General features: G+C 40.6%; 1 protein-coding gene across 1 annotated transcript in view; it reads left to right on the top strand.

Moving 5' to 3' along the window:
- Positions 1-23,427, top strand: part of UBAC2 (UBA domain containing 2) — a 113,957-nt gene that overhangs the window by 33,032 nt on the left and 57,498 nt on the right. The gene's annotated exons all lie outside the window — the stretch shown is intronic.

The following is a 23,427-nucleotide window of genomic DNA, read 5'->3' as shown; positions in this document are numbered from 1 at the left end:
GGAGGGTTGAAAGGATATGTTAGAGGTGTCTCTAATTTTGTTTGAAGGATGTGGCTGACAACTCTACAGTGAAGGTAGTGTTTTATGAAGGTAACGGGAATTAAATCAAGCTTCTAACTTGGTTGTTGTTATTCGCCTATGTAAACCACTCAGTTGAGTTTAGTGGTATTTTTTCTGGCTAGCTGGTTTGTCATAGCATATAAATTACAGCCTGTGTTCTGCTTTCACTCAGGCTTTTCACTCAGGCTTTGCAGAGAAGAGGCAGGCAAAACCTCTTGACTGCTGACAGGCTTGAAGGCCTTCCCACTGAGTTTGGAAGGGCCACTCCATTTGCCGGGGGTTTACTGAAGAGAGGTGTTTGCAGTACCTGAGAGTGTGTACTCTTTCTTGTCTACATCTTCAGGGTGGCTGCAGATGCTGGGTGATCAACATTTGGACATAAGCACCCAAGTCAGCTCTGTAGTAAAAAGCTACACTAACTGTGGTTTGAGAAAGCAGGCTGACGGACATATCATACTGTATTCCCCTGACGCCTCAGTTTTTGTCATAGGAAGCACCTGATTTTATTTTTGATCTCTTGCTGTACTGTATTATCAGCTAGAGATGAGTGTCTTGCTTTGATTTCCTTCAGAAGGGTGAGTACTTTCACCACTCCAGCTTCTGCTTTCTGCTGAAATAAATGCTCAGTTTCATCTGTGGGGGTTTTTTTTTTTGTTGTTATTGTGAAGTTAAGGGAGAAAAAATTGTCTTAGTTGTGTTATGCTATGTTAAAGCCACTTTTGAGTAGTTCAAAGCTAAGCCAATATACTTCATGTTTGAGGATAAGGCAGCGTGCACATGCAGTCTATTACCATGTCTTCACTAACTGGTGGTAAGTGTTTAAAAAAACTAACTTCATAACTTGCAATGATGTGAATGTAAAGTATTGAAGGATTGTCTTTATGCTGTTGCTTTTACAGGAGCAATATAGTGCTTGGTTTCTCTTTCTCGTGGGTTTACTCATGGTATAGAAGAGTGTTTTGCCTGTCCACTTACCACATGATATAAGCTTTATCGAGCTAATAGAGAAAAGTTTTGCACCTGGAGGGACAGAAGGATTATGCTCTGTCTCTGCTTGGTAAGAAACAGTCTTAGCTCGTGTTCTCCTTTTCCCTCTGAACTTTCCATCATTTGGACTTACTGGAAAGAAAGGAGAACTGAAGCTTTTTGCACAGTCCAGTGCACCAGTGGTACAGGAAGCAGCTGTCTCCCACGTGTCTGTTAACTTAGCAGTTTGCTGTTGTGGGTGAGTTCACATGCATTTTTGGGTTACAGTTCTTAATCTTAATGAAATTGTGCCTCATTTTTTATTCCCATATTATATTGAACAGCAGTGAAGGTTAAGAACATAAAGGTTAAAAGCTATAGTGGTTCTGAATGCATTTATTTATTGCAAATGTGTCCAACTTTGCAATATGCATGTTACAWAGAGGCTGCACCATGGTGCAGCTGTCCCTCCTCTCCCGCTCCTCGGCACGTGAGTGAATATAAATGCTGTATGCAGCAGAGCTGATGGAATGGGAAACAGAGCAGTTTAAGAGGGCTGCAGCCTGACCTAACATATTCTAATTACTGTCACATTTTGCATTCTCAGTATGTTTAGTTAGAATTTGGTACAGTTTGGGCAAGGAGTTCCTGATTTTCCTTCAAAAAAATCAGTGATGAAATTGACGTTCCATTTTTCTTCCTTTTTTTCTTCTCTTGTGGCAGCCTTTGCACAGACTGCCATTAACTACCCTAAAACAATACAGTGCATTTGACCTGTGGTTCTTCGGTTCAGCTTTGTCAGCCTTTGAGAGAAGCAGTACTTCAAAACCAAACTGAAATGAAAGTTGCATCTCCAAGATGTCTGAGAGCAGAGTAGTGGGCTACAGACAGTTGTGTTACACAGCAGCAATCTCTCAATGTATGCAGTCACGTTTAAGCTCATGGCAAATGCCAGAACAGCCCAATTCATGTTTATTAATTCATATTGCCTTTGGCAGATTTCTTTGGTAGCTTTCCTTTGCGTGGTGCCTGGATGCTGACAGGTAGCTTGCTTTGATGAAGTGACAGTCTCCAAGTGCTCTGTCTGTGCCACCTGTCTCCGGCATGGATTAATAAACACAGTAAAGTGAAACTTGGTATGCTGCGGTGGGGTTGAGCTGACATGAGAGAGTATTTAAGATGGTGAAGGGGCTGGCACAAATGATCCGGACAGGACAAAGCAGCTCAGTTCCTGCCACATAGCAGTGGCTCTGGTTAGTTAAGATCTCTGCAGAGTGGGCTTCCTTGGTATGTGTGCTCAGCACTGTTTACGGAGGAGAAGCTGAGTGTGAGAGCACTCAGTGCATGGAACAGGCACCTGAACACTGGGACAAGTCCAGCTGATGCTGTGAACTGCCAAAGGAAGACTGCAGAGCTGGCTGCCAACTGATGATAGTGTTTTCCCCAAGGAGTCACTGTCTTTTCTTCACTTCTAACATGCAGATGTGCTGTTCTGTCATCACCCTTTTTACTGCCACTACTATGTGGTGGGGGGAAAAAAACAAAGGAACTGTACCACCCAAATACACAGTGAAGGCTGACTCTGTGTGCCATTCCTTTCTGCTATTTGAAATGCACTTACCTTTTTGTCTTGAGAAGGCAAGAAATAAAGGTTCTTAATGCCTTTTTCATTATATTCCAATGTAATTACTGAGGCTGGTCCTATGAGAGGACTCTATCTTTTCTGAACACCTCTTGAACTACAGGAAAAAAATACTCTAAAGGGAAGGAGCTGAAACTCTTGAGCTTTATCTTGACCAGAGGCTTCTTTCACACATAGCAGAGTAAGGCAGAACMTGGATTTGAAGTTTGGTATTTTAATAGTGATTTCTTTAGGTAGACTTGCTCTTGGTAGAGATCAGGTTAAGACAGGATGAGCTTGTGAAGCCAAACTGGAACTTGTTTAGTTGCCATTCTCCAAACACTTTCATCCTATTCTTCCAACTAGGTGGTAATACAATTTTATTTTTGTCCTGGAACATCTGGACATTGCCTGTAACTGAGCTCTGTACTGTGTGGTGCTGTGGGCCACCAAACTTATAGCACTTACCCAAACAGGAGTGCAGCAGAAATGGGAGGGAGTGCAAGGCTCTATTGTGAACAAGGTGCAGTAGAGGAAGGGTAAAAATGAAGGTGGAGGGAAGTGAGACATTTCTGTATTTTTTCTTCTTTCTATTTTGATTTTTCTTCTTTTCTATTTATATGGTAGTTACCACAGGAAATACACCGGCAGCCCATAGCTCACCATGCTCATTACTGAATGTTTAGATGATGTAGTTCCTGTCCAAGATGATAACGTCTAAACTTTCTCAGCTACTGGTGGGTTGTTGACCTAGTATCTTTTAGTACTGATGCTGGATCTGGCCTCTCTTTGCTGTCAGACAGTTCCTGATCGAGTGCTTTTCTTGCCTGGTTGCAAGACATGTGTGGCCTTGTACATTTGAAAATTGGGTTTAGCCTTCAATGAGAAAAGTTCTCTATAGTACGGGAGTTCAAATAGTTATATGAAATGCATTTTGACCTGTGCTGTGATGAAGACTAATTACTGCATCAATGCTGCCATCTATGGATCTCTAACTGGTATTGCAACAGATCTTTGGGACAACAATAAACGGGTACAACTGGGTCATAGAAGATGGAAAGTCTTTTATACACCTGCACTACTTAGCCAATTGTGCAGGAAAATTAATTATAAATAGTGAAGAACATTTTGACTCTCCCTTGGAATGGAGTTATTTCATGATGTGTAAACTTTTATTGTTCTTGTAACTGTAGAACTATGAATTTTGTTATACAAAAATAATTACATTGCATATCCTGCAACAGGTCTCCCCTCTTACATTTCTTTTTTGAACGGTAAGATAAAATTCTGAGAATGAGCAAGCTAACCCTTACTATGGGTAGTCTGAATGTAACTTGTAAAAGTGGAGAATTAGAAGACACCTAGTGGTGGAAGGAGAGGAAAGAATCACGACAAGGTTAGGTGTTCTTCTTCTAGCTTTGTTGTATAACACAAGCATAAAGACTATAATTAAAAACTAACCCTGTATTTTTTTTAAAGCCCCTCCCATTCTGATTTGTTTTATTCTATTTGTCTGCTATGTCTCTGTAAAAATTGGGTTGCAATAGCAACAGCTTTCATACTAAAACTCATGTTTTTTTGGAGGAGTGGGTGTCTGTGTTCTAAAAGTTTTGTGATTAAATTGATTTCATGAAAACAAGTGATACCTTCTTCCCTGCTAATGGGAATAAGAGGCCCCTTTTTTTAACTTATTAGTTAACTCTGGAAGGTCTGGAAGGCTATATTTTCAGGCTATATAAGGCTATATAAACATCATGGGGATCATCAGCTTTTCTTTCTGTCTTTACTGGCAACTTGGGTTTTTTACAATCCCTTCCTCTTAGAGGAAGTAGCAACACCTTGTTTGTTCCTCGTGTTCAACCTTAGTAAAGGAAGGCAGGGAAGYGGAAATCCCTTTGGAATTCAGAAGGAAATCCTGCAGCTCATTGTTAATGTCTGTGCCAAACAGTTCTGAACAAATGATAATTTTGGCTATTGTTTGTAACTTGGCTTGCTGTTGACGGTTCCCCATGTTACTTGATCTGAAGAAAAACAGAATATTGAAGTAGTCACTACATCTTAAAAACATCAGTTCTCTGTATTCATAGTAGTTCTTCTATGAGCGTGGGTTACTAAAATTTTTTTGTTTTGAGGATCTGGTATCCTTTCATGAGGGAGGTAAAATATCCCTCTCCATCATAGAATAAACTACCTTGATTCTAATGATGAGCTGTAGGACAGCTAATTATTTGAATAGGGTGGGGGGAAAGAGGAAGAAAATTGGATGACAAATTCCTCAAAACAGTTGGAGGGTGTAAGTCATGTCTTTTTGTAAAATAAAGAGTGTATATGATTGTTCTCTTAGGAAAAAGAGGAGGAGGGTGACCCCTCTTGATTTACCTAAGTAATGGACAGAAGTTGATTCAGTAAGTTTAGTGGTTTTCTGAGAAGGCACAGTTAATATGACTAAGACTTTAAAAAGCAGGTAGGTATGAGAGAGAAGACAGTGCCTTTCAGTGAAATAAGAACCAAGGTGGTTGCTTCACTAGAGAACTAAGAAATTAGAACTTTTCACAGTTTTCTTAATTTTGCTGACTTTATGTATAAATAACAAGAATTTTTAATACAACTTTCTTTTAAAATTTCCTCTTTGCTTTTATTTTATGCTTACTGCTTGTCCTGGCTAATGAATATACTCCTTTTGTGTAGTCATCACTTTGCTTCAGACACCTTGGTCTCTAGTTGTAAAAAATGATTATATGATAGTCTCAATGGGGAAGTATTTTTGCAAAGAAATCAGTTCTGTGCTTTTCTATTTTTTTTTTCTGTTTTGTCATGAAGAAGCTAAGCAATTTCCTAACAGCAGCCTGGGCCTTAAAATACTTACAGGGCTGTCTTTGAGAAAAGAAAAGACAAGCTACTGCCACAGATCAAAAGAAGGTATGAAAGGTATCTTAACAAAAACCAAGAAAGTATGTGGGAAGCTAATTTTAATTTTTAAATATTATGAAACAAGTTTGAAACAAGTGTGAAACTGTGCAAATAAGATGAATGTTAAAACTCCTTTTTACTAGTCTTTAGCCTTTGAAGGCATGTTATGATTTCCATTAACATGTACTGATTATAATGTGGTACCAATTTTGGACCAAGAATTCAAAAGAACTTTAAAACAGTGGCTCAGCCATAAAAATAATTAATGAATAATATTTACTGAAGAAGACAACTGAGGGGTAGCCAATTAGACTGTTCTACAGAGTTGCACTCAGAATCTTGAACATCAGATGAATGAGTCATTCCAGTAGTAAGTTCCAACTTATTATAGCTACCATGAAGATGTGTCATAATAAAAGGTGCAAAAATAGCTTATGTGCTTAGCAACATAGCTCATCATGAATTGCCATCCTTTGGCTCCACTCTGCCCTAGCTTTTCATTAAATACAGAACCTGCTAAAAGATCATTGTTTAGACTGAGGCATGCACAGTGCCTAAATCAGCAGGAAGCTGGAGATAAAGGTGCTCTCCAGTCCATCCTATATTGGGGTATGTCCTTGTGTTGCACTTGTATGGACTGGGTGATGTGCTCTCTGTATGTGGGATCAGGATGGTGGAGAGAACTGGAGCTTCTGTGCTGGAACACAGGAACTCCTAGCACAATGGGGGATCAAGTGTTAGAAGCTGGTAGGAAAGGCTGAAGCACATTTATGGACTGGCTGATGTGCTGTCTGTATGTGGGATCAGGATGGTGGAGAGAACTGTTGAGAGAAGCACAGGGTAGTGCCAGCCTCTCAGAACCATTTACATGGATAGTTTTGACTGTGTGTTGGGGAGGGAGACGTAGACACCACATGCAAAAGCAGAGAGCGGGACTTGGTCCAGTAGCTCCATATATAGCTTATACTGGGGGGCCCAGAACTGGACACAGTACTCTGGATGCGACCTCGCCAGGGCTGAGTAGAGGGAGAGTATCACCTCCCTCGACCTGCTGGCAATACTCTTCCTGACGCAGCCCAAGATACCATAGGCCTTCTTGGCCACAAGGGCACATTGCTGGCTCATGCTCAACTTGTTGTCCACTAGCACTCCCAGGTCCTTCTCCGCAGAGCTGCTCTCCAGCAGGTCAACCCCCAGCTTGTCCTGGTGCAGGGGGTTATTCCTCCCTAGGTGCAGGACCCTGCACTTGCCTTTGTTGAACTTCATGAGGTTCCTCTCTGCCCACCTCTCCAACCTGTTGAGGTCCCTCTGAATGGCAGCACAGTCCTCGGGTGTATCAGGCACTCCTCCCAGTTTTGTATCATCAGCACGCTTGCTGAGGGTGCACTCTGTCCCTTCATCCGGGTTATTGATGAGTAAGTTGAACAATACTGGACCCAGTGTTGACCCTGGGGGACACTGCTAGCTACAGGCCTCCAACTAGACTCTGTGCCACTGATCACAACCCTCTGAGCTCAGCCATTCAGCCAGTTTTCAGTCCACCTCACTATCTGCTCATCTAGCCCGTAAAGTTGGACCATCCCATCCCCTTCCACTGTTAGGGCTGTGTGTGTCTCAAGGGCCTTCACCAAAGTTTTCCTTGAAGTAACTGCCTATCTTAAATGGAGTAGGTTGCCCACTCTTCTTAGTTCAGCAGAGTGGCTCATGGAGAGCAGTTTACCGGAATAAATGTTAAAATCCTTAACAACTGCTAGACAGCTCTCTAGTCTTTGGATTCATAAAGAAAGTAAAAGGCTCAGCTGACCCTCAAAGAAACATGAGTTTGACTGCTGCCTGGTTATACCTTCTCTGGGATTTTTCCAGGCTTGGATGGAGTTTTTACTCAGGCTGTGGTGTATGCCACCATGTCTATGTGGACTTGTAGCAGTATGTCCATACATCATGATTTGCTTATTGCTTGCCTTGCACATAGTACAGTTTCAGAGAGTGTACAGTGGTGGTAAAGGCACRCAACCACAGAATTAGTCTTTTGTCTTCAACTATTACCAGACACAGATATGTGTTACTTAAGCCAGGGAGCTTACTCTGTTATCTTTGAAGGGATGGAGACCTTGTGTCTTGAGCTTCTCTTTCTTCCTATCAGACATGCAATAGCTTCAGACTAGGTAGGATAAGAAGAGATCCTTTTGTCCATCTGGGTTCAACTTACCCAAACAGTGACACTATCATAGTGTATTGCATAAACAGGAAGAGTGACTCATCATCCTCCCACTTGTGTAGGGAATGGTTATTGATCGGTGGAGCTTACTTTACTTATTAGCAAATGGTTGAATGGGATTTTGAGTGTTAAATCAGGCATGTCAATGAGAAGAAAATTTGAAATGATTTCTCAGATTTTTTTTTTTTTTTTTTTTTTTTTTTTAAGTTTTCTTCTGCTCTAGAGCTAGTCAGGTTTGAGGTTGCCTTTTCCAGTTATCCTGAGGATATATAAAAAGGTTGGGCAGGTTGCAGGCAAGTTAATTATGGTGGCACCATTCCCTCTGAGGCAGCTTTAGTTCTAAGATTGTTTCAGCTAACAGTGCAGTCACACTGCAACTACTTGTTTGCCTTTTGTTGTTGCTTGCAAGCCTGCGGGTACCTTTGGGGATTGGTAGAATATGTTTGCTAAATCCTGGTAAGAAACAGTCAATCAAGAAGAAGCAGTTTTTCCCTTGTGGTTGTTGAATGGACTCATTTTCCCTGTGGTGTGTGACAAAATACCTTTGTGTTTTAAATTAAACTTTTTTCCCCCTTTTTTTTTTCATTTTTACTTACATGTCTTGTATGCTTTAAAATAAGAAAATAAAATCAGTTGCATAAAGGGATACTCAGCAGTAATCTCTCTGCTTTTCTGTGGAGAGCTTTTCTGTCACTTGTCACCATGAGTTTTATCAAAGGCTTGATGAGAGAAGTTTTTTGCTTTCGTTTAATGATCCTATTCCATAATRGGATGTTAATTTGATGCTATCTTTCCTCACATTACAGCTCTTTGAGCCTGTGGTCACCAGTTCTTTCTACATTTTGATGAAGGTGGTGTTTTGGTAGCTATGCCCTCTGCCAGAAGTGTAAAGGAAGATTCAAGTCCATGTGGCTAAAGCAATATAAAATCCCGTTTTCCACTTTTTATAAGGTTCTCCTCAGACTTCATCCCAAACTCCTCCATCACTCTGTTGGAAAATCAGCCTGCTGGTATTTCATTTAAACCCCCATATTTGTAGAACTGGGACATCACTCTGCCTCCTGGATGTCAAACAGGCTTTTTTTTTTTTTTTTTTTAAGTTTATACAGGTTGTTTAGGAGGATTTTTTGCTTCTCCAGTGAAATAACGGTCTCCACGCAGGCTGTCATAGGGAACAGCAGACTGTGAGAAGATGAGATTGTGAAGAGTAAACACAAGGCATGAGCCTTAGTGTCAAGTGGAATCATTAATGAATGTTTTTCGCTCCAGAGACAAACACTGAAGGTTTATTTACACCTTAGTGAATGTAGTACTTTTGCTACAGGTCTGACACAGTGTTTGCTATAGCAGTTGTGCAGTCTAATCTCTTTTACCGTAAGAACTCTACATACCTTCTACAAGTAATTACTTTGGGCTGGGGTAAGAGAGGTGAGTGTTTGCAAGTAATCCCAGTGAATGTGCCTACAACTATTTATTCAAAGGAAAATAAGGACTACTTGCTAATATCTGGAGATTATTTGAGATGTGTTGTCTATACGCATGTAATCCTCCATTTTCTCCTCTACTTCTACTTCTGAGCCCCTTCTTTGTCTTGGGAATTTAAGAGACAAATTGGAAAGATAGGGCATGCTTCACTTCCATCACACTATGTTCAACCAACAAGGGAAAAGATGGCAAAAGGGAAYGCACCTTAACTGGTATTTTTAAAAAATTTCTGTGCTTAAGTTATGCACTTCCAGATTATGACTGTGCCTATGAATGATGCATCATATCCCCCAAAAATCTTGGGTTAAATGTCTGTATCAGCAAGCTCCATTAAAATAATTTCTGCTCAATATAGTAGTAATTGGGAAAGGAGATTAAAGAGTAAGGGAGCAGAATCAGAAAATGAGACATGGCATATATACAACCTTGCAAGAACTATGAAGATCTTACTGTATGGGACAGAAGGGGCAGAATAATGGTAGACAAAAATTTACTGTTAATAAATGCAAAGTCATGCATTATCACTGGAAGAGAACTTGAGCCACCCTGTTAGTGCCCTAAACTGAGGGCTTTGACCTGTGTTCAACTGATGGAAACAGCTGTGTTAGTTCGAAACATCACTTCCCCAGCTGTCTTCTCTACCCCCCACCAGAGGCTTATGAACAGACTCAGCAAGAGCAAACATGTGGCCTTGCTTCACCTGCTGAAGGTGCAGTTTTATAATATGGCCGAGCCAGCTAAAGGGTAGGCTGCTGTCTCCAGGAACAAGCTCTTGGCCCCAGCCTGTACTTTCCTACCCACCACTTGCAGCGGCAGTCATCTGATTTCCTACAGGCAGTGATTTTAGGGAGATAAAACAAGTTTAAAAAAAAATATGTTCATATATCTTTTTGTAGGGATAGTTTCCCACTGGCTTAGATTTCTAAACCTTTTCGCTTCTGGGTGGATGCGTGTCAGCATCAGAGCAAGGAAAGCAATGGGAACATGTAGCCAGAAGGCAGGGTGGGGACTTTCTCCTTCTGTGACTCTGCACCACAAGATTCACAGTTCATTACTTCAGCCCAAGTCAGGATGCTTGAGGTTAAGATGTGAATTGCTGTGGAGTCAGTGACCTCTGAGAGAGCAGGGGAGCAGATGGGGCAGGACACCTGCCCCAGAAGGTTCTTCACAGTTTATCAGTCCAAGCCCTGATTTTAACAGCTGTGAAGACAGACCAAAAAGTCCTTATCAGCCAAAAGTTCTGCCCTGTACAAAGCAGTGCCATCTGAGACGCTGAGCGTAATAACAGATGGATAATCGGCTGTTTCTTAACCTGTCATCTTCAGAGGATTTGCTGAGGATTTGGAGGGTGTTGTGTGAAGTCTAAAATTCTGTTTTTAAAGTGGCGGTATGTTCCATTTTCATAGTAAACAAGATGCTTACCTCTGAGTTGTAGTTGGGATGTGAAGTCTATCTGCTATAGCTATATCTCTTAGATGTGCACACATGTATGTACACAAAATATGCAGTTGTATAACATTATTTAAGAGGATGTAATTTGATGAAAAGTATTACAAAGGGTTGAATGTATCTGGAAGGAAGATGATACACCTGTGAAAGTGCTTTCCTGAGGTGAGCTGCTCCTTTCAAATTCAGAGAGAACTGAATCATGTTCATAATTGCAGGCTGTCACCACTTGATTCTGCCTTTCGCACTTCCTGTTTTTTTTTTTTATTGCTTTTATTAAGTGAAAAGCACCAAGCCTGTCATTATTAGAGATCTGTAAAATAAGTGTAATTATTGAGGTTGGAAGTGTGTTTTCTTAAGGGGAGAGAAACACAAGAATCTGGTCTGCCCTGTGGCAGAATGAATCTCTGCAGCTAGTATTCTATAAGCAGCTTATAGAGATAAACATTACATGTGTCTTTGCTGTCTTGGCTAAATATTGCCAGCTGTCTTAACCCTTTTAAAGATAAATGAGCCGTAATAGGATTTCTGTACTGCATGGTTTTGAACAAGGGTTATAAGAAGAGCCAGTAACTGTTATGATGAAACTGCACAGTAGGCATATTATTACACGATGAGACAACTTGCATCTCTGAATGATTTAGTACTTGTCTGCCAGAATCCAAATAGCAGATTAGAGAGAAACCTGTTCTGATCTGGCAGTTTCCGTTACTCTTATTATGTATGAAGAAACAGAAATGGTAATGAAGGATTTTGGGGGGGGAGGGGAGGGGGGGCTACAGAGAGTTACTTTGTACCAGCATTTTAAACTTTTAAAAACTAAATTGAGAGAAGAAAGATAAATTGGTGGTTGTCTTTTAGATTTCTACAAAACTTTGTGAAGTAAAAGCAAATGCTTTATTTTTGTCTGCAATAATATACTAATAATTTTTTATRAAATCATTTCAAATTTAAATCAGAAATTGTGTTGCCATGTAGCCAGTTTTTTTAGGAGGGAAGTGGATGTTAAAAGTGGAAAACTTGTTCTTTCCAATAACATTTTAACCACCAGATTGGTAGTCCTCCCTCATGCCTGTTGCAAACTGTTAAAAGGTTACAATTGAAGCCAAACTGGGAGAACAAAGTGTGATGTTGCCCACATCACCACACACAACAGTATTTCAGTTGTTTAGTATTGTTACCAAGGGCCAGCAAATGTTTTGGGGAAGTGCAGGTAAGAAGATTCAAATGGTAAAATCTAAGTTTTCAAATTAAGGTGTATTTTTATTTCACCAGTATATTTTGAACAAATAAAACACAAATTTCTTTAGCTTCTGAGATATTGGTAGTTTTGTTAGCACCACCGTTTAAGCTTTTACATATGAAACAAAGATACCACTAAAAACGTTTAGGTGTTTTTTCCATCAAGGTCATGTAGTGGTTTATGTTATTTCTGTATGTTTGTTGGACATCCATATCACCCTAAATGATGTTTTTTGTTTTTTTTTTAATTCACTTTTTAATTCCTTGTTTTCTTACAACCATTGCTTGATTCCAAATACTTTCAGTGGAAACAGTGATTCATTCTCTCACAGATTTTAGGGTATCTCACTGTTCTCCACGACCATTAATTTGCCTGCATTTTTTTTCTTTACTCTTCTCCCTAAAGCCTTACTATTACATTATCCATTTTCATTCTGCTAGTACAGAAATTAATTGATTTAACTTTTCTGACCTAGTGACTTTGGACTTTTTGATTTTGAAAAAATTCCTTTTCTTTTTGGAAAAAAAGAAATACTTACCTACCTTTTATCCTGCTGGCGTTTGACAGAAAACTGATAAATGAAATACCAAGAATGTAGATAAACAAATTGTTATTGTTTTCACCAACTAGCAAGGTTACCTCCGCAATTACAAACATTTTGGTTCAAACTACTGATAGTGTTCTGATGTCTCGTGAATCAAAGAAGTATTCCTGGTCTAAACAAAAGTCACTTCTTTTTAACTAAAGTAAAGGTTCCTTTACAGTTTTGTGGTGCTCTTGAGTTTTTGGTGCATTTGGCATTTTTTCCCCTCCTGCTTTGCCACTGTTGTCTTTGTCCTCTGTATAGAAGAGTTTTTTTTGAGCACCATGAGTACATAGTTGGATTCGGTGGAGCATAAGTCATAGTTCTTCTTTGTTTAGACCTTCTTTCTTTGAGATGCTGGCCAAGTTGGATAAAACTCTGAAAATAGAGTAGCAAAACCGTTTTCAACCAAATGTCTGTGGCCAGTGAGGCACACTTGTTTCCTGTTTTTGTTTGTAACTACAAAGTGACACCTTGTGAAAGAGCGTTAGAATCAGATTTCTGAAAAATAATTTTGAAATTCCAGAAACATGATTATGTGTTGCTAATCATAATTATTCTGACAGAGTAGTTAGATGTTATAACCGTTATCAGTTAACCATTAAACGTTCCTTTGTCCTGGAAGACTGATCAAAAATGTTAAAGATGAATAATACTTTTTTTTAAATTGTAAAGACCTTATCATCTAGTCCGTATGAAGATGAGATTTCATCCATAGTTAAAATATATCATGGTGCTAGGTCTGTATTGGTGCCTGTTCCAAAAATAACATCCATGGGCATTTTTTATTACAATTCTGACGATTAATAATTTGATATAAGCAGGAATTAATGAACTGCAGCACAAGAAGCACTCCAAAGTGATACATGATGACAGTGATGCTTATCTGCTTGAATGGAGATGCTGAGCTGTATAGTAAGTGCCTCCACACCACCAAGTCTATTTGTTTAAAAGTGCAGGTCTGTAGCCTCTGAGCCAGGGAAATTAATTTCTCCAAAGTCAGCTTCCACATGCAGCAGAAGCTTGGAGGCAATGTATAGGGACTTTTTATGGAGGCAGTAAGAGCAGTTCAGAGAACAAGAGACATTTCCTTGATACTGGGCATGGGATTAGGGTGCTAGCTGAATGGCTGTAACTGTGCAGCAGAAAAGCAAGGGGGTGAAGAGATGGCAGAATTTTGCCTAGCTGTGCCCAGACCTGGAAGCTGTTTATTTTGCAGTCGTCCTTGGTGTTTGTGATTACTAATTCTGCTTGCCAGTGGTGATATCACAGCATGCTAGTTTTGGAACTTCTTCTCTAGCTCGTGGGTTAAGAGGAATTGACGATGACAGATCCTTCATTCAATGAGTTTAATAAAAATGTAATCTGTTACGCTAGTACATTCAGATGGTTTAATTTTTCTGTTATGTGAATGTAAAAGTAATATTACCTGTGGTTTTCACTGGTGTGAAGGGGAGCTTAGTCAGAGTTTGTCGACACCATTGGTTTCTAGGTAACAGTATGCCTTCAGAATTAGAGATGAATTTGACTAATTTGAACCTTGTGTCTTTACAGTGTTTTGCTGTGTTGATTGTAACATTGTTCTTCTGCCCTGAAAACATAATATATGGCATTTCTTGCATTTTCTTGGTCCTACTGAGTCAGACCAATGATTCTTCCATCTTCACAGAACTAAGTGAGATACTTTTTCAGGACACTTTTTTAATTCTGACGTATAGTGTATTATCTTCTTATAGACTTCTTGCCAGATGTTCTGTCTGACCATTTACTTTGTTTTTTGTCTAGAACAAAACCACTAAGAGAGATCATGAGATGCTGTTAAGTATCAAAGATATGAAGCTTTGTCCTCTATTCCACTTTTAGCATAAATAACATTATTATGTATATRTCCTAGTAGCTGGCCCTGACACATTTAAAATAGTTGGTTTGGGCTAAACTGAGTGAAGGAATAAGATTTTGATGGAAATGTGGGTTGTTTTGGATAGTTTGCACTGTGAATGCACTGTTTTTGTTCGTTTGTTTTTAAGAGAACAAAGCTTGGCCTGGATTTGCCTTTATAGTCTAATAACTTCACCAGAGTCTTCATTTCTGGTTCTTTTTGTCAAAAAAAAGTTTCACATACTCAGCTGGCAGGAGTGCCTCATCTGTTCCTGTCCAACCGGAAACAGTGATCTATGTCTTTGTTACTTCTAGACAGAATTGCTATAACTTTCCATACTTAGAAATTGTAACTTTAAAGTTTCATCTGGTCTAAGTTGCAGAGGCTTAGCTCCTTAATACCAGCAGCTGCTGATAATACATTATCTGGGTGCTTTGTAGGGTAGTAAGCTGAGAATAATCAGTTTTCAGCATCTCTATATTTAAAGTAGGCTGCCTTCTGCTAAATAACCACAACTTCCCTCGAAAGTTACATGCCACAGGAAGGATGAAACTGCTAAGTCTAGCTTATTAGAGTGAGGAACATAACTCTCCTTGTGTATGATACAAGTCTATGTCTACTTTTCTGGAGGAGATGGGATAACCGCAAATGTTGCTGCCTTCAGAACAGGTGCAAAACTTGCTTTTTTAGCTTAGCCCTTTGCACAACATCTGTCACAACTGAGGAAAAGAGAAGAGGAAGTGGAGAAACTCATATTTTTACGCTGAGAAAAATGAATCTATCTTGGAAAGATTGGAAAGAAATCCAGTCTGTCTTGAGCTTTCTTTCTTTCTTTTTATGTTACAAGGATACCAATAATAGCATTTAGGTAAGAGTTTTAACGGAGGACAACATTCACTGATTTCTAAAATTATATTTTTTGCTAGTTTTACTGCAAGGCCAGTGAATTTCATGGTGCTTTCTTGTCTGAATTAATCAGAGTTTTGACCAAATTTTACAATCAGAATAATACAGGTTGAAAGCGATCTCTGGAGATCATCTGGTCCAACCCTCAATTCAAAGCAGTGCCAATTTAATCAYGGCTGTGTCTGGTCAAGTTCTGAATATCTCCAAGGATGGAGATTTGACAGCTTTTCAGTTCAACCTTTTCCAATGTTTGACTGCCCTCTTGGTGGAAAAAAAAAACAAAAACCCTTCCTAATGTTTGATTGCAGTTTTCCGTGTTGCAACTTGAACCCACTGCTGTGTATCTCAAGAAGATCCTGGCCCTGTCTTTTCTGCACCCCTCCCCATTAGGTAGTTGAAGACATTGCTAACATCTCTCAGTCTTCCCTCTTCAGGCTGAACAAACTCAGCTCTCTCAGCCTCTCCTCACATGTTGTGTGCTTCAGCCCTCTACTCATTTTTGGAGACCCTCTGCAGGACTTGCTTCAGTATGTCAGTATCTTTCTTGTACTGTGAAGCCTGAAACTGGATATAGGACTTGAGATGTAATGTCGCAAGTGCTGAATAGAGGGGAAAGATCGCTCCCTCAACCTTTTTTCTAATACAGTCCAGCACACGTTTGGCTGTTGGTCACACTACTGACTCCTCTTCAACTTTTTGTCCACCAGGACACTGGATCCTTTTCAGCAAAGTCGCTTGCTATCCAGTCAGTGCCTATTCTGTACTGCTGCATGGAGTTATTCCAGCTCAGATGCAGGACTTCACATTTGACTTTGAACTCAGTGAGGTTCCTGTCAGCCCATTTTTGCAGCCCGTTAAGGTCCTGTTCTTCTTTCTTTAATGCGTCTGAGCAAGATGATCCAAATTTAGCAGTCGTGGGGCATGAACCCAGTTTTGGGTAAGCTGTTGTGGTAGGAAAAGTAGGTCAGTGCTCTTGATCTGCACATTTATAGGGATGTTCTCTGTTCTCTTCTGTCAGCCAGCTCTAACCCAGTTGGATTTGCATTCTTTCTTTGCATTTGCTGCCTTTCCTTCCTCTCTCTTTAATTTGGATGAAGCACCCAACAGTTTTGATATGGTTGTTCATAGGAGAAGGGGTTGGATGAATTGAGGGAAGGGAATTTGATGCAGGTTTGTAAAATCATGAGTGATATAGAGAGGGTAAATAGGGAGTCACTGTTCACTCATTTCCAGTATAAGAAGCAGGACACTTTAAATGAAACTAGCAGGTGTCACAGACTAAAGGAACAGCTCTAAACACCATGGCTAGTTAAATTGTGGGACTTCTTGCTGCAAGATACTACAGACATTAAAATTATACTTGAGTTCAAAAAGTGACTGGGAAGACTGATGGAAGAAAAAATGATTGAGGGCTCTCGTGTAAAGATAAGAGCTCTGACTCAGGAAGTCCCAGGTTAGACATTGCAGGAAGCTCAGAGAGTATTCGGGGGGGGGGGGGAGGGGGGAGAGATTGAGGAAACATGTTTGGGCATTTACTACCTAAACAGCAATTCCCCTGTTTTTCTTCAGAGAAACGTTTGGACTTGGATGTGTTCATTTCGTATGGTAGCCTTAGTCTGTAGGCTAGTGCTTAGCCAAGACTATGTTAGTAAATATTTCACTAAGAWGAATTTGATGGTTTTTTTCATGTGATTCTTGTGTGTGTTGAGCCAGCATGATTGGATACTGCTAAGATCCAAACTGTTGAGCTTTGTCTTGAGTTCTTGCCCTGCTCTGTACCACAAGCATGGAGATAGAGACAGAGTATGTCCCTACTTTTCAGTTCCTCTAAAACTGCTCATGTTAGGCAAAGTTTTTTCTCTTGTTATTCACTTCAGCTGCACCATATTCATTTTTCTTTTGTTGCAGGCTGTCTCTTAGTTTTCTTTGAGTCCATTCGTTTCTTGCTTACATGAAAGCTTTTGAGTTTTAGAACAAGATTTGCCTTTAATGCGACTTCTGTAAAGGCAAACAAAAACTCCAAAACAAAGAACTTTTCTCCTTATGCTAATGACTTGCTAATTTAAGAGGAGTCACTAACCAGCTTCAGGAATCATGTTGCTTGTAGTGGCATGTTTGCCATTTCAGGCAGTTGCTGTTGCTATCTTTGGCTAAGAAATGACCATGTTGCTGACAGGTTCCCCACCTGCATAGCTTTCAGGCCCACAGCCAAAAGCATCCAGCAGCAATACCTTGGGGAATACCTGTTCTCTTCTGCTAGGTCTGTGAGCGACAGGAGATTGTGTTCTTTATCTCCACGCTTTCAGTTAGTCACCAATATCTTCCAGCCCAAGGTGGCTGGAGGAACTGGTCTGAGCGCTGGTGATAGCAATCCTTAGCTCTACCTGTGCAGCTAAAGAAAAGGATGAAAACACTAAACCTTCTTGTGCAGAAAATGCATGTATGTTTTGTGATTTTTCACATGCACCTTCACTAGGTGATGTACCCTTCTTCAGTGTTCAACCACAGATGTCTGTACAACTTTCTTTTCTGGACTTGGATAGAGTCAGCTATGATGTACCATTTGATCCACCATCATTTTTATTTCTCTGTGTTTTGTCATATGCTCTGTCAAACAAGATTTGAGAGAGATGTCATCGGTGGAGATACCATTTTCTTAAGAAGGACTTTGCATTCCTGAAAGAAGTTGGTAACTAAATATTTGAATTCAGCAGCTGATCATAGAATCATAGACTAATTTAGGTTGGAAGAGACTCCAGAGATCATATAATCCGATGTCCTGCTGAAGGCAGATGTAAGCAGATCAGCTTGTTCAGGGACTTGTCCAGTCACATCTTGAAAACCTCCAAAGATGGAGGTTCTACAACATCTCTGGGCAACCCCTTCCAGTACTTTAGCATCCTTATGGTTTACAAACAAACAAACAACCCCCCCACACACACGCTCCCCCAACCCATTATACCTTGCCAGAATTTCCCATGTTCCAACTTGTTTTGGCTGCTTCTCATCCTATTGCTGTCCACTTCCTGGAAGAGTCTGACTCCAGCTTCTCTATATCCTTGTAGATAGCAAACTTGTACTTGTAGACAGCAAAAAGGTGTTTCCCCTTTGCCTTCTCTTCTCCAGGCTGAACAGATCTAGTTCTCTTGGCCCTTCCTTGTAAGTCATGTGCTCCAGCCCTCTGACCATCTTGGTGGCCCTCTGCTGGACTTGTACCAGTATGTCCATGTGTTTCTTGTACTGAGAAGCCCGGAGCTGGACACAGTTCTCCAAATGTGTTCTCACAAGTGCCAAATAGAGGGGAAAGATCACTTGTTTGGACCTGCTGACTACACTCTCACTAATACAGCTCAGAGGCAGTTGGTCTTGCTGCAAGAGCACACAGATGACTCCTGTTCAATTTGCTGTCCACCAAGAGCCCAAGGTCCTTCTCTGCAGAGCTGCTTCCCGGACAGTTACAGCCAGCCTGCACTGTTCTTGCATGGAGTTATTCCATCCCAGATGCAGGATTGTATTTGCTTTTGATGAACTTCATGAGGTTCCCATCAGCCCATTTCTTCAGCCTGTTCAGGTCTCTCTGAATAGCAGCCCTGCCTGCCAACATGTTGACTACTTCCCCCAATTTGGTGTCATTCACAAACTTGCTGAGAGTGTACTCTGTCCCATGATCCAGGTCATTAATGAAGACATAAAACAGTATTGTCCCAATATGGATCCCTGAGGGTTTCCCCTAATTACAAGAGTCCAGCCAATTTTCCACTCATTTTACCATCCAGTTATTCAGTACGTATCTCACCATTTTTTTTGATAAGGATACAATAGGAAACTGGTTTAAAGGCCTTGATGAAGTCAAAGTATATGATCTTTTTCAGGCAGATGAATACCCTGAAAGGAGAGCCCCTGACACCTGTCTCTCTACCCGCTCTTATTATCAGGACGTGAGCCCCAAGCTCTCTGCAGAACTGAAGTCGTTTGAACACTATTGAGTGTCATGGGCCCTTACCATGGACTTCTGTTCTGCTTGCTGTCATCCTCATGAACATGACTGCTGCCCTTTGTGCAGCCAACACCTATCCTAGAGCTATTCTGCCAGCTTCTGACAGTGTTGGAATGAAGAAAATCTTCCTCAGTATCTTCCCTTTCTCCAGTCTTGGTTCTCCATCAACGTGTGACTCATTTTCTTGCCTAGAGACAAGGTACTGCCTTCAACACAAACTGAGAAATTATATTAATTGTTCCAGGAGCTCACAGCTACTTTCTTCCCTGGATAGTCCCATGGAGCTCTTCTGGGAACTGTTCCATTCATTGATAGACATCCTACCTTATTTCCTCATCTGAAGATATCACTTCCAGTCAACAGGGCTTTATTGGAAACAGCCCAACTTGTTTGACAAAGCACAGTTTCTTGTAGGCTGGTGTATAAAAGGATTGATTACAAAAAAATGCATTGTCTCAGGAGGGGAAATAAGTTTTTTCCTTCTTTACTAGTTGTTACTACTGCCATGAAAAGGAGCTAGCAGGGCAATCTCAATGTGCCCATAAAAGACTGCAAGCAGATTGACTATTTCGTTGAAGGAATGCGGTCCTTCACAGCTCTACATTTCCACACTGTGTGGTGGTATTAGCCAGATACAGACATTAGCTGTATCCTATTTTCTTGGGTTTCCTCCCATTGGACTTTACTAGGATCTTTGATTCTGTCAAAGCTGAAGGTCAGTTTCTTTCCAGGACAAAGCTCCAAAAAGCCCTTGATGATTCAGATAGCATGGCTAGGCCCGTAGCAAGAGAGGTTCTCCTGATGAGACAGTCAGGGTTTCGTTCTACTTTAAAAGGTGTGGTCCCAGGTAGAGTATCTCCCCTTACAGAGAGGATGTCTTTGGCACCCATACAGATGAAATTCTAAATCTTCTAAAGATTCAAGGGCCATGCTAAGTGCCCCAGGCATAGTCTACTCTTACAGCAGGAGGAAAACGCCTTTGGACCCTATACAGTTTCATACAGGCTCAGCTACACTCCTGTAAGTTCCTCCCACTTCAGACAGCAAAAAACTGCACTGAGTACGCACTGAGTGCACATGCCTTCTGGCAGTGACCACTTGGGTGCCATAGGCTGAGGCACTTGGGCAGCATTTTGGAAGGCACTGCCAAGAGTTGTGCTGTATCACCTCCTGTATTAGTTGCTGCTCTTCCCCAATTTGTCATCTTTTGGGAGACTATTAAATTTCTCTTATCTAGGACAGTCCACAACTTCAGGAAAGGTTTCTGTCTTTCGTCCATGGTTAAATAATCCAATGTTAAGAGTACTACCTCCCAGCCCTTAAGACCCTTTCCTTATTCTGGACCCGTCTCCTGAGAATCTGGTTTTGGCTCAAAGACCTAGTAGATTCAAGTTTCAGTGCTCAACACCTAAAATGAGAGGGATTTTGTAGCTGCTGTTTTTAATTTCAAAGGAAAAGAGCCTGGAGACCCATTTTAGAGTTAAAAAAAATTTTTGAATTTTCTTAAAAAAAAAAAAATTCTTACTTTCACATCTCAGTCATGTGTTTMCATCAGAAATACCTTTTTGTCATAGTAGGCCATGACTACACGTTAAGGACTTGTCTGTTGTTTTTCTTCTTATCATCAAGAATGTTTACAAAGGCCTTAGGTTTTTGACAGTAGAGCACCTGTAACTTGACAGTGGGCTCTTAAAAGTCAGCTTCTGTTTCCAAATAGCTCTGAATGTGGCCCTTACAGTCCTGAATTCTTTAGGCCTTATGGTAAATATGTACATACCTGGTCTCCACCCAGTGACTGAAATTTATACAGGTTATACAGCAGCCAGGGTCTTTTTCTCTCAGGACCACTTCCATACTCCCATGGAACTTATTGCATATGTATAAGCTAGACATCATCTGTGAGGGAAGATTCTCCTGATCTTACCTGGGTAGATGGCAGCATGCTCCTCTTTTGCCCATCTCTTTTGCCAGATGAGGACTTTGCAGGTTTACTCCATTTTATTTACAAACCAGATGTTAGTTCTGGGCACATATATATTTTTGTCCTGGAATTAATAATCGAATCCATGAGTTGGCAGAAAGACCCAAACAATGTTTGAAAGGAATTTGTTTTTAGAGGATAATTGCAGGTGTGTCTCTGCTTGATTGGAGAGCACACTAGTTTCTCTCTCAGTCTCTAGGCACTGAGTGCGGATTACATATCAGTATCTTGGAGCAGGTGGGCCTGCAGAGTGCTCTTTCGATTTGTCTCTGGTCACCATGTCCATGTATTTACTGATGATACCATTACTATGTTGGGTATCAACAAACTGCATAACGTGAAATCTTCCCCAGTTCTACAAGGAAGCAGTCTCCATTTGGAGCTGGTACATAGGTTACTATGTTCTTTTTGTCAGCTTCCCAGGAACTTTGAATACTCCAACAGAAAGTCTTGGCATGGCCCAGGTAGGTTTGGTTTAAGGACCTAATGAATCTTTCTGTTCAGAAATCCAGATTGCTACTCTACTCCTAGCAGGCCTACTTTCTATAAGCACAGACAATCTTCACCTGAATCTAAAATGTTTTCACCTCACTGAATGAACATTGGATGTCTCTTGGGGAATCATCCAGTAAGAAACTATCTTGTTAACAGCAAAGAGTCCACCTAGTCTAACTTAGCAAAGAGGTTTGTAACATAGTGATTCTAAAAAGTCACCTTCCCCATCATTGATTCTTCCATTTATCCTTGATTATCTGCTAGAATTGAAGAGCTGTGCCTTTCACTTAGTCTAGTCAGAGTCCTCTTAGCAACTGCCTTAGCCCTATGCTCCTAAGTGTAGAATTGAAAGGTATTCTATCGTATTCATGTCATGAATATGTTTTTTAAGATCCTTACTGGACTTTACACTCCAATTAGAGACCTTATTTCTCCCTAGACCATCAGTCAGATCCTCATAATGAGCAAATCATTTGAACACGTTGCTGCTTGTCAGCACTCTGTCTGTGAAAAGGGTGAGTGAGATCTGGATCTGTATGACTGTTTCCCATCCTCTCATATAGAAGAGGTCATTACCTAGAATTTATCAAAAGCTTGTACCAAAAAATGGATTCTTATTTTCTCTTATAGAAAACTCAACTGCTGTTTTCTTTTGCAAAGCTCATACTGCTTCTATCATGTGTTGCATGGCATGCTCTGTCCTTTTACTGACAAAATCGTATCCTTTCCTCTTTGTGTACAAGTAGAAATATGCAAAGGGACTCCCAGGGTCTTTGTACTATATACCTGACTCACTAATAAAGAAATCCTGTTTACTGTAAAGCTGTGTTCCATGAAACCTCAAGCAAGTAATTTAGAAGCAATTTGAAGTGCCTTTTTTCAGCAAGAAGCACTGACAGTATCTCCAGGGCATCTACCTTCAGCTGGTCACACTTAGTAAACATTTCACGCTCACCAAAAGGATGCTACCTTTAGAAGAGCTGTCCAGAAATCCTCATTTACATTTTGGAGGATCCTGCTCCAGGAATTTGCAGGTGTGAATCTTTCACAGTGTTAATGATCTACCTTTTTTTAAAGGTAAGTACTTGCAAGGTACTTCCTTGCAACCAGTTTCTTTCAACAGAGCCTGTTTTTGTGTTCACAGCCCTTTCTCCTACTGCTTTCTCAGCATCTATTATATCTTATGGACTCAGTGTTAAAGAGGAAAAGCGATAGCAGGTATAGCTTTACTTTCTTTAACCTTGTATGTGTGGCATGCAGGAGAGGGACTTGAGGTGTCCCCCTGCAGATACCTACTATGGTAAAAATACTCCAACAAGCAATATTGAAGGAGGAGTACCTTCAGAATGAATGGACGAAGGCATCTTGAAGAAAACCAGTTCTTTGGAAATAGCCGTGTTTTCAATGTTACTGCCGTCCATTGCTCCCCTCCAGTTGCTTGTTACCATATATCTGGTGGAGATTACCAGCCCCTCAACACCACTGGTAGAAGGAATAGAATGGGTGCTCTCTGAATTACTTTAATGCAGTCTCCCAGGTCAGCTGAAGCCAACACTGCTTTTGGCAGTTTCAGATAAACACACACAAAAGAATCTTCTCAGTGATGTCAGTGAGTTTGCATGAGCTGTGAGTGCTGA

Source organism: Apteryx rowi, unplaced genomic scaffold (assembly GCF_003343035.1).
Source record: "Apteryx rowi isolate R43461 unplaced genomic scaffold, aptRow1 scaffold_144, whole genome shotgun sequence".
NCBI lineage: Eukaryota > Metazoa > Chordata > Aves > Apterygiformes > Apterygidae > Apteryx > Apteryx rowi.
Note: the sequence above shows the minus strand (reverse complement) of the source record. Positions and strands in the feature narration are given on the sequence as shown.